General features: G+C 39.0%; 1 protein-coding gene across 3 annotated transcripts in view; it reads left to right on the top strand.

Annotated features, from left to right (window-relative positions):
* CCDC102B (coiled-coil domain containing 102B) overlaps positions 1-12,618 on the top strand; it is a 195,279-nt gene that overhangs the window by 2,307 nt on the left and 180,354 nt on the right. The window lies entirely within an intron of this gene.

Raw genomic sequence — 12,618 nt, 5'->3', positions numbered from 1 at the left:
CAAAAAATTAGCCGGGCGTGGTGGTGGGCGCCTGTAGTCCCAGCTACTCGGAGAGGCTGAGGCAGGAGAATGGCGTGAACCCGGGAGGCGGAGCTTGCAGTGAGCCGAGATTGCACCACTGCACTCCAGCCCGGGCGACAGAGTGAGACTCCGTCTCAAAAAAAAAAAAAAAAAAAAAAAAAAAAAAAAAAAAAAAAAAAAAAAAAAAAAATTAATCTCACCTGTTTTTATTTTTCAATGTAGCTACTAGAAAATTTATAATTATATACATGGTTTGCATTATATTTCCATTGCACATCACTGATCTAGGCAATGTGAAAATGATCAAAATAATGCATTAATCTGAAAATTATTTAATAAACCAATAAACTTTTTAGGCTTTTTGTTCAGAGAACATGCTAAATTTACATATGCTAAAACATATTCCCTGGTGAAAAATTTAAGTGTTTTTTTCTGCTTATCTACCTTAAGTGGTGATAATTTCTTTTGAGATTTAAAAGATTCTACTATTTTGACAACATTTTTTAAAAGACTTTCAGATAAGCTGCACTTGTACAGGTATATATATACCTTGTATATTTTGCATACATATTGCTGTAGTCTAAATGTGTAACCCAAATTTCATATGTTGAAACTTAATTGCCAATATGATAACGTCAAGAGGTGGGGCCATTTGGGCATGATTTAATCATGAGGTGGAACCCTCATGAATGTGATTAGAGACCTTATAAAAGAGATTGAAGGGATCATCTTAGTCCCTTTTCCCCTTCAACCTTAAGCCATGTGAAAACACAAGAAGGTACCATCCTGGAAGCAGAGAGCAAACCCTTGTCAGACACCAAACCTTTTGACTCCTTTATGTGCAGCCTCCAGAACTTTAAGAAATAAATTTTTATTATTTATAAATTACCACGTCTGTATTTTTTTGTTATAGAGCACCAACAGGCTAAGACACATGTCCTCACCAAAAGTCATATACAAGAATGTCTTGTCTATAGCAGGACAGTTTGTAATTGTGAAAAGCTAAACAACTCGAATGTCTAATAGTATAATAGAGTAGAATAGACGATAAAGTGTGCTTTAATCCTATAGTAAAGTACTATATAGCAATGAGAGTGAATGAACTTTTGTATGGAGTACTACGTGGTCGCAAATCATAAACGAAATGTTGAACAGAAGAAGCCAGAAACTGAAGAAAGGTACTATATGATTTTATTTACATAAGCTCAAAAGCAGGCAAATTAATCGTGTTAAAAGTTGAGATACAGGTAAACATCATGTTTCTTGACCTGGGTGCTGCTTAACAATGATATGTTCACCTTGCGAAAATGCGTTGAGCTGTATGTACCTTAAGGGGTTCTGTACTTTCCTGTGTTTGGCCCTAATAGAAGCTTAAAAATAAGAATAAATAAATAAAGCTACATACATTTATGTTTTTAATGGATAGACATTATATAGTTTTAACAGTGCTTCTCAAATTTTAAGCATCAGTTGCCTGGAGAGCTTGATTTAATGCAGATTCTAATCAGTCCCTAGAGAATCTGACCCAGTAGTGGGGCCCTTCAATTTACACTTCTCAAGAGTTCCCAGGTAGTGCTGTTGTTTCTGTCCTGCATGTCTCATGTAGTGGTGTTGAGGGAAAATAATTTCAGAAAGTACCATTTCTTTTTAAATCACTTTGTGTAAAATATGCTTTAAAGAATGATGGAAGAAAAATCTGTTGTATATTGATTATAGTCTTTATTTATTCAGTTTACTAATTACATTAAAAATACTGGAACCAGAAGAAGAGCATAAATATAGGCAGTAAAACTTAAAGAGATACAGAACAACTTTATGAAAATATATATGAAAACTTAAAGTCATTGTTATTTAAAAAACAAAACAAAACTTGTTCAAAAACTAAAAAGATTTAATAATTAGCAATTAAAGGAATTGAATCAGAAGCTTAAAATTATACCATTAAAAATGAGACCTGATTGATTTTAAAATATGTGCTACCAATCTTTATGAAAACAAAAATTAGTCTGTATTAGGATTCTCCAGAGAAAGAAAACCAAAGGAAGCTTTATTATGTGAATTGGCTGATGCAGCTATGAAGACCAAGAAGTCCTATAATCTTCCATCGGCAAGCTGGAGAACCGGAAAGCCACTCCAAGTGTTTAATTCAGTCCAAGTCTGAAAACCTGATAATGAGGGGTCCAAAGGCCTGAGAACCACAAGTTAGTGATGTAAGTCCTGGTCTGAGTCCCAAAGCCCAACAACCAGGAGTAGTGATGTTCAAGGGCAAGAAAAAGATGGATGTCTCAGCTCAAACACAGACAGTGAATTCACCCTGCCTCCATCTTTTTGTTCTTTTCAGGCTTTCAATGAATTGGATGATGCCCCACGTCCCCCCCCCCCCCCCCCCCACCAAACTGGGGAGGCCATCTACGTTACTCAGATACTCATTCAAATGCTAACTTTTCCCAAAAACATCCTCATAGACACGCCCAGAAGTAATGTTTTACTAGCTATGTGGGCATCTCTTAGCCCAGTCAAGTTGAAACGTAACATTAACCAACATTAACCACACTGTTGTTACAAACATGTCCAGACAATCAAAAAATAGGGAACACTCACCAATTTGTTCGGAGGCTAGTATAAACTTGGTACCCAAACCAGAGGAGTCATGTGAGAATGGAAAACAGGCCCATTTCACTTGTGAACAAAAATGGAAAAGTTCCCAATAAAATATCAAACCAAATCTAGCAGTTCACTGAAAAAGATAATAATCATGACCAAATTATTATTATTTTTTCGTCCAGAAATGCAAGCCTTGGTTTAACTTGGGAAAAAAGTTTGAATGAAATTTTCTGCAGTAACACATAAGAGATAAAGAGCATATAATTATTTAAATAAATGGAGTAAAAGGAATTTTATATACTTCAACCTCTCATCAATAGTAAATTAGGAATAGGAAGACAATTCTATGACATGTGCTGTAAAGGTTAATATCCACCAGTTCTAGAATTATCCTGAGATGTTTTGCTAAATTTCTTGCATAACACTAACACTGGTCAGTCACCAAAACATGCTGACTAATAATGATGCTTTTGTAACCATGGATCAAGGAATTTTCAGGTGGTTTTTACTTATTTGTTACATTGTTTATTAATTAATGTGAGATTGATTTGCATTTGATCTTAGTGAAATCTCCAGAGGGTTCTAGGATTGAGGCTGATTTTGTAGCAGTAATATACATATATGACTAGGAAAATATTTAAAAACTCAGGTGAGACTCCACCTTGTGTTCTTTCATTTTAAAGCGTTCTATGCACATGCACGTGGTTCCTGATCCAAGAGAGAACGTGCACTCATGACCCTTATAGAAAGAAGAAGCTAGAAGCTTTCACTTGGAATCTTTTTCCAGACTCCTTGCTGGGAGAGTGACTTTGATCCATATCCTTATTTCAACACTGTTATTACATTGTATCCTTTTCCTGCATAGATTTGTAAGCATTATTACATGAAGCCCGGTGAGTCTTTTTTAGCAAGTGAACTCTGTTTTTGTGCAGTTGACGTTGGAAATGGGATTGCTTAGAAGACTCCTGACTCATCTGGGCATAGTGGCTCACACCTTAGTCTCAGCACATTGGAAAGGCTAGGCAGGAGGGTGGCTTGAGTTCAGGAGTTCAAGATCAGCCTGGGCAAACTAGCCAGCCCCCTGTCTCCACAATAATTTAAAAAGTAGCCAGGCATGTTGGTCTGTCTACCTGTAATCCCAGTTGCTTTGGAGGCTAAGGGGGGAGGATTGCTGGAGGCCAAGAATTTGAGGCTACAGTGAACTATGGTCACACCCCTGCCCTCCAGCCTGTGGGACAGACAGACACAGCCTTTAAATAAAAGACTCCCAGAGACTGGGAGATTGCTGTCTTTCAGCCCAAGTTCCTGCTGTCTCAGAACTACTGATCAGTCATTCGTTAATAGCAACAATAATTACTAGGCATCTACTTAAACAGCATTTATTGGAGTATAATACATGTGCAAACAAGAACACATATCATTAGGGTGCAGGTTAATGAATTTTTACAAAATGAGCATGCCCATGTAACTGTTTCTTGTGATGATCCAGAAACAGATCATTGAGGCACCCACAAAACCACCCTTGTCCCTATAACCCTTGTCCTTTTCCAGTGCTCCTTTCCACCCTTCCCCTTTACTACCTCTACCAGGGGAACCACTCTCCTGACTTCTGACAGGTCAGATTAGTTTTGAACTTGATATCAATGGAATAATACAGGATGCACTCTTCTGAATCTGGCTTCTTTCACTCAACATGAAGCTTGCGAGCTTCATCCAGAAAAAATAAAAAAATAAGATTCCTGACTCATTTTTTGCTAAAAATATGACTTAAGCATTATTTAGAAATAGAAAGGGAAGAATCTGATAAAACAGGATGAAAATATACTATTGATACAGAGGTGGTTGCCAAGCTATGCTTGATTGGAAGTAGCATAGTGTCTGATATTAGTTATTGATAATAAGACTTTCTGTTGCAATCTGGAAATGATAGCAACTGAATTCCAGAAGCTAGCAAAATTAGAAGAGAAATGCAAACTGAAGGCAAGCTGACTAAAATTCCAGTTCCTAGTTGTTGCTTTTAGCATTAGCAAAAGCAAAAGTAAGTTCTGAAGTTGTGTTTCATCCTCTCTGGCTGTCAAAAGAAACCTCAACCATGGGAACTTGGACACTATAACTTTTGGTGAGCCAGCTAAGCCTGAGGTTATAACCTACTACAACTAAGAAGATAATTCAAGTGGGGGCAAGTACATGATACAAGGGAGGAAACAACTGAAGTAAGGAATTGTTCTGTGAAGTAAGAGAGTATTTTGTACAGGGTTACAAGCCTTGCCCTGATGAAGCTTTGTTCAAATGGCTTCTGAGAATTTTAGATCCGTAGCATTGTCTCTGGCTTTGAACACTGTTGAGGGAGGGGAATGTTTGTACTCATCCTGCATCCTTTTTTGGCTGCTATCTTTGTGGGGATTGTTCAAGGAGAAATCCATCCTGACTGGAATGTAGTAAAGAGAGGACAATCATTCCCAGAGAAGGGCAATTTCCTCACTCTTCCCTTGTCGTTAAATGGTCTACTGAAGCTGCAGAAATGCTGATGATACAGACATTACTGGCCTGACTATGTGACAATGAAACGAGCTCCATCTGGGATGCTCCTCATCCAGCTTATGAGTGCTACTGTTATAAAAGACACCCCACCACCATGAACACCATATGTGATTTTGCTTTGGGGACCTAAAAAGGATGTAAAAGAGACAGCTTTGGATTTTTATTCCCAACTTCCTCCTATCAGACTTCAAGAAAATATTATACAAAGGGTAGGGTTTTATACAAGAAAGTAAATTTAAAAAAAGAAAAGGTCAAGAATTCTTTAGATGTTTAAGAATTAGAAGTCTTTAGATGTGTAATCTAAAATGACATGAAAAAGGAACAAATGGGCAGAGTACCCACCAGATCTTTGATGAAATTTTTCAGGAAGTGAGAGAAATACAAACTGCTTCTTCTCAAACTTCCTAAGATATGAAAATACGAAAGCAAATATACTTGACTTGTCTAAGATTAGGGGAATTTCAGATAGAGAAAGGTTCTCATGAGCCTCCAGCACCAGCATTGAATTCCAAAATATCTGCTTTTATTTTTTTTTCTTTTTTCAACTTTTTTTTTTTTTTTTTTTTTTTTTTAGATTCAGGGAGTATAAGTGCAGGTTTGTTATGTGGGCTGTTTATTAGTCCTTTCTCACACAGCTGTGAAGAAATATGAGAGACTGGGTAATTTATAAAGAAAAGAAGTTTGAATCACAGTTCCTCATGGCTGGGGAGGCCTCAGGAAACTTACAATCATGGTGGAAGGCACCTCTTCACAGGGTGGCAGGACAGAGAATGGGTGCCCAGCAAGGTGGAAAGCCCCTTTTAAAAACATTGGATCTTGTGAGAACTCAATATCGTGAGAAGAGCGTGGAGAAAACTGCCCCTATGATTAAACTGTCTCTACCTGGTCCCACCCTTGATACATGGGGATTATTACAATTCAAGATGAGATTTGGGTGGGGACACAGGACCAAACCATATCATTCTGCCCCTTGCCCCTCCCAAATCTCATGTTCTCACCTTTCAAAACACAATCATGCCTTTCCAACAGCCCCCTAAGTCAGCTCATTCCAGCATTAACCCAAAGTCCAAGTCCAAAGTCTCATCTGAGACAAGGTAAGTCCCTTCCACCTATCAGCCTGCAAAATCAAAAGCAAGGCAGTTACTTCCTAGATACAATGAGGGTGCAAGGATTGGGTAAATACAACTGTTCCAAATGGGAGAAATTGGCCCAAAGGGGATACAGGCCCCATGCAAGTCCGAAATCCAATAGGGCAGTCATTAAACCTAGAGTTCCAAAATGATCTCCTTTGACTCCATGTCTTATATCCAGGGCACACTGATGCAAGACGTGGAGCAGCTTGGACAGCTCCACTCCTGTGGCTTTGCAGGGTACAGCCCCACTCCTGGCTGCTTTCACAGGCTGGCACTGAAAGTCTGTGGCTTTTCCAGCTGCATGGTACATGCTATCAGTGGTTCTACCATTCTAGGGTGTGGAGGATGGAGGCCTTCTTCTCACAGCTCCACTAGTCAGTGCCCCAGTGGGGATGCTGTGGTGGGGGCTGTGATGAAACATTTCCCTCCTGCACTCACCTAGTAGAGGTTCTCCATGAGGACTATACCCCTGCAACAAACTTCCGCCTGGACATCCAGGCATTTCCATATATTCTCTGAAATCTAGGTGCAGGTTCCCAAACCTCAGTTATTGACTTGTGTGCACCCACAGGCTCAATACGATGTGGAAGCTGTCAAGGCTTGGGGCTTGCATTGTCAGAAGCAATTTCCCAAGCTATGCCTTGGCCCCTTTTAGCCATGGCTGGAGTTGAAGCAGCTGAAACATAGTTCACCAGGTCCTGAGGCTACACAGAGCTGGGGGGCCCTAAGCTTGGCCTACAGAACCAGTTTTTCCTCCTAGACCTCTGGGCCTGTGATGGAAGGGGCTGTGTGAAGGTTTCTGACATGCCCTGAAGACATTTTCCCCTTTGTTTTGGTGATTAACATTTGGCTTCTCACTACTTATGCAAATTTCTGCAGCTTGAACTTCTCCCCAGAAAATGGGGTTTTCTTTACTATCCTATCGTCAGGCTGCACATTTTCCAAAATTTTTTGCTCTGCTTCCTCTTTAATGCTTTGCTGCTTAGCAGTTTCTTCCACCAGGTACCCTAAATTGTCTCTCTCAAGTTCAAAGTTCCACAGATCTCTAGGGCAGGGGCAAAATGCCACCAGTCTCTTTGCTAAAACATAGCAAGAATTACCCTTATTCCAGTTCCCAACAAGTTCCTCTTCTCCATCTGAGACCACCTCAGCCTGGATTTCATTGTCCATATCACTATCAGCATTTTGGTCAAAGCCATTCAACAAATCTCTGGTAAGTTCCAAACTTTCCCACATCTTCCTGTCTTCTAAACCCTTCAAGTCTCTAGGAAGTTCCAAACTTTCTCACATTTTCCTGTCTTCTTTTGAGTCCTCCAAACTGTTCCAACCTCTGCCTGTTACCCAGTTCCAATGTCGCTTCCACATTTTCAGGTATCCTTATAGCAGCACTCCACTCTATTGGTACCAGTTTACTGTATTAGTCTGTTCTCATGCTACTATGAAGAAATGCCCAAGACTGGGTAATTTATAAAGCAAAGAAGTTTAATTGACTCACAATTCCACATGGCTGGGAAGACCTTAGGAAACTTACAGTCATGGCGGAAGGCACCTCTTCACAGGGCAGCAGGAGAGAGAAGGGGTGCCAAGTGAAGAGGGAAGCCTCTTATACAACCATCAAATCTCATGAGAACTCACTATCATGAGAACAGCATCAGAGAAACTGCTTTCATGATTCAGTTATTTCCATCTGGTCCTGCCCTTGACACATGCAGATTATAATTCAGTGTGAAATTTGGGTGAGGACACAGATAACCATATCAAGTAGATTCTGTGTCACTGCAAAATACCTGCTTTTAATAGTAAGGCACTATATTAATTTTCTATTGCTGCAGTTTAAAGCAACACAAATTTATTATGTCCCAGTTAAGTAGATTGGAAATCCAGTACACTAAGCTAGTCTTTCTACTCCAGGTCACAAAAGTCTACAATCGAGGTGTCAGAAGGCTGTACTCCTTTTTGGAGGCTCTGGGAAAGGACCCACTTCCAGGCTTCTAAGGTTGCTGTTGGAATTTACTTGTATGTAGTGGTAGGACTGAGGGCTCTGTTTCCTTGACAACTGCTGTCTGGGAATTATTCTCCACCTACATTTCCTGACTCATGGCCCACTTCAAAGCCAGTGACAGTGGGGCAAGTCTTTCTCCTGCTTCAAATCTCTTTAACTTTCCTTTCTGCTGCAACTGTCCCTCTTCTGCTTTTGAGGGCTTGTGTGGTTATTTTGGGTCTCCCTGAATAATCCAAGATGCTCTCCATATCTTAAAGTCAGCTGGTTAATTTTATCTGCAAAATCCCTTCAGAGCAATAACTGGATTAGTTTTTGATTGAGCAGAGTATGGGAACTTGGAGTGGACACCTTTAGAATTCTGTCTACCACAGGCAATAATGGATGAAGAAGGGTGATGTGAAGGACTGGGCCTCTTGACCAGATTCCTGTGGGGGAACCAAGGCCTTCTACAGATGTGTGGGTGAAATGACCTAGAGGTGGAGAAGCAGCCCTTTTAGGTCAATTAGGTACAGGAACATTGCCTCGGCTTACTAATGAGTCCATTCAGGGTGATAGAATTAATTTAGGGGAACAGGGAGATGCTTCTGGAAGAAGGATAAACATTAAAATCTCATTAAAAGTTGAAACATATGATTTTCAAAAGTATACCATGGATATGTCTCCCTTACCTGAATGTATAATTGGTATGGATAGATTAATTGGCTGCAAATTCTTCCTCCAACTGAGTGAAATTTTTTACATATGAAATAACTTGTAGATCTGCTCTTCATTCAGTACTAATTGGATATGAAAAATGGGAACTGTTAGAGTTACCTAAGCCTATTCAAATAATAAATTTGAAGTGCTAACTAACATATGCCTACAGCAACACAAAATTACTGCCTTAATTAAGGAAATGTTACCTGCAGGCATGTTTGTGTCCACACACTCTCTATATAGTGCCCTGATGTTGCCAGTGAGAGAGGCTGATGGATGATGGAGACTATCAGTGGTTACTGGAAACTCTATTAAACAGTAACTTTAATAGCTTCAGAAGTCCCTGATATAATCCACACTATTCAACTGCTAAATAGACTATTAAACAAACTAAAGGTGACTGGTTTTCTGTAATTGACCTGGCTAATATTTTTTGCACTATTAGATGTCAGGAAGAGTCAGCAACAGTGTGCATTCATGTAGAATGGTTTTCAACATACATTTGCCTCAAGGATACTTGAATTCCTCCCTGCATATTGTCACAATCTGGTGAGACAGATCTAGATGCAATACAATGTCCTAATGCTCTATCCTGATGATTCTATGATTATCTCTGAAACTGAGAGTCAAGCTAAAAGCAACTTTACCATGATCATGAATCTGATTGGGGATCTGATTGCGGATGGTTCATGAACCCTAAACAAATCTAGGACCCTGTAAAGACTATAAAATGTGGGAAGAGTCCATGGATTGGAGTGCCAAATGATACACAAAAGACTATAAGGAAGAAAAGGTTCTTGCTCCTCTCCCCTCAGACTAAATGAGAGAACTAATGCCAAATAGGCCTATTTGGGTTTTGGAAAAATCGTATCATCTACTTTGGTATACAATTGGGTCCATCCCATTAAATCAGCTGGAAAAAGTCCATTGGAAGGGAAGCTTGAACCAAACAACAAGCCTTCTTGGAACTGCAGAGCCTGTAGTTGAAGCTGTCCTGTTTGGACCATATTGTGTTAATGCTGAGATAGTATTCAGAATGTCAGTCACCTGCATTCATACTGACTCCAGTCTCTGGCTAAAGCTCATAACCATGGTCAATAGTGACTTCTGTGTTTTTGGAATAGAAAATTACCTAGTACCATTCTCTGGTATATTTCTTTTAAAGACTGTTACTAGATAGTCACTGGGCATTTATTAATACAGCCCCAATAATTGGAGGACATAAAATTATATGAACTCCTGAACTACCTCTCATGTCATAAGTAATGTCAAGAAAGCATCCCAACATGCAGGGAAATGTTCATAGAAATTCCACCATAACGTGGAAGTAACTGCACAGAAGCACTCTGCTATGATATGCAGTGGGACTCAATGTATTCATGAGCAAGTGGCCTTTCTCCACTAGGACTTCCTAAAAAGCCATCTGAAGACTTGGCTGCTACTGCTACTGGCAGGCCTAACCTTTCTACCAATTGCCTCAAGGATACATGGCAATTGGCCTGGTTTACAGGTGACAATTCCAGAATGGAGTGCCATGGCTCAGTATGGAAAGCAGCTGTCTTGCGTCCAGCAGTTAGTAAATTCTTCATGGGAGAATAGACCAGATTGGCAGCCTACTGGGCAGAATCAGAGGCTCTGTTCCTGCCAGTAATAGAATTGACACAAATAAAGTCCCAATGATTTGGGTGCATATTGACTCTTGGACTGTTGCTAATGGACTTTCAATGTGGTCTGGCAAGTGGACTGTAGATAATTGGACAATAAAGAGACCGCTGTCTCAGATATTGCTCTTTCTATAATTCTGAGTGCGAATCAAAGTAAATCATGCTGTTGTTCATCAGAGAACTTCTAGTTTCTCAAGGTGATTGGAATCAACAAGTTGATGCTTTAGTTCAATCTCTTGAAGTGGCAATATGGGTCTGTGAAATGAGTGGACATTCTGGAGGTCAAGCCATGCAGTGATGGGCTGACTGGCAATGTATACTACTGGACTCTGCTGAAGCTCAAATTTCTTATAAAAATAGATTATTCTGCTTGTCAGCAGGAGAGGCAACATTTGAAGTCCTTTCTGAGAAGTAATCCCATGGAAGAAAGTCTAACATATAACAGGGAAGTAGATTATATTGCCTCATTTTCTATTCATTCAAGGGTATTTGAATAGAGTATACAAGCATAATCGACATTCTTGATTTGGCTTTGCATTTCTTTGTATCTGAATCCATGGCTGCTAATACTACCCAAAGATTGAACAACAGAAACAAAATTATGGCACGAGTTTTGTCCTGCTAGTTAAATTCCTCATGTCAAGGTGAAGCTTTCAGACTGTGCACCAAGATTATGTTGCAGCTGTGCTCTTGCATTATCTCCTCAGCTTTAGGCACAGCTGGCTGTGACCTGAAGCAGGCAGAATGCTGTAGTCTATTGCTGCTTGCCTTAAGCAGCCTCATGATTTACATCAATGTGCCCTAAAAAATTATAATTCTTTCTGGGTGTTATCCTGCTCAAAATGTTGAGAAACACCAGGATACACAATAAGGATCAATAATATTCATCAAACATTGTTAAGAGTAAGACAAAAAATAGAAGAATTTCCTTTAATATCTGGAATTGGATGAGAAGTTCAATATTACCACACCTATTAAATATTGTACTGAAAATCCTAGCTTGTGTAGTAAAAGAAAAAAAGAAAGGAGTAGTGTAAGGATGGGAAAGGGAAGCAGAATTATTATTAATCATGGATAAGGCAACATATATTGAATTTTTTTAAAAAAGTTCATGTATTCTGCAGGAGTAAATTAAAAAAAAATCATGCAATTTGTAAGCATTAGTAAAGGTTTACAAAAGTAGCTACGTTTATGGTCATTATGCAGTAATACATTGTGTTACTTTAAAGTAGCAATCAAGAGAAAACATGAAAAAAATCATTAATATTAGTAATAAAATGCTACATTATAATTAATCTAAAGATGTGGCAGCTATATGAAGGAAATTATGACACTGTTTAAAGAAATTAACCAAGATGCCAATAAATGGAGAGAGAAAGCACTGCAGTGGATAGATAACATCACAAGGTATCCGTTATCCCCAAGATTATCTATCGATTCCATGAAATTTCAACGACAATTTTAAGAAGTCTTTTTCGGGGACCTTGATATGTTGACAAAAATTTATAGAGAAGAGCAAAAGTCCAAGTATATCCAAAAAACTAAGATGGAAGAGCTTATTCTGCTAGATATCAAGATTTTATTGAGGACAATGTAGTATTGACGCAGGGATAGACCAGCTGACCAGTGGAATACAATAGCTCAGAAACGAATTCAGGCATTAATGGAAACTTGACACATGGCTTGATACATCACGTTGGAGAAAACTGGAGAAAAGCGTATAATGTACTCAGACAATTTTAATCCCCATAAAGACAAAACAATTAATTTGGGTCCAAACCCTACACCATTGACAAAAAGTAGTTCCAGCAAGAAAAAAGACAAATGAGCAAGCAAAACATTAAAGTCTTGATAAGAATACATAGAACATCTTTGACACTTAGAGATAGAAGAGGATTTCCTGAATACAAATAGGTCAGATTATCTTATCCATTAACAATATAAAAATACAAAAAAA

This window comes from Hylobates moloch, unplaced genomic scaffold (genome assembly GCF_009828535.3).
Source record: "Hylobates moloch isolate HMO894 unplaced genomic scaffold, HMol_V3 SCAFFOLD_5, whole genome shotgun sequence".
Lineage (NCBI taxonomy): Eukaryota > Metazoa > Chordata > Mammalia > Primates > Hylobatidae > Hylobates > Hylobates moloch.
The sequence above is the reverse complement of the archived record's forward strand: the minus strand, read 5'-3'. Positions and strand labels throughout refer to the sequence as shown.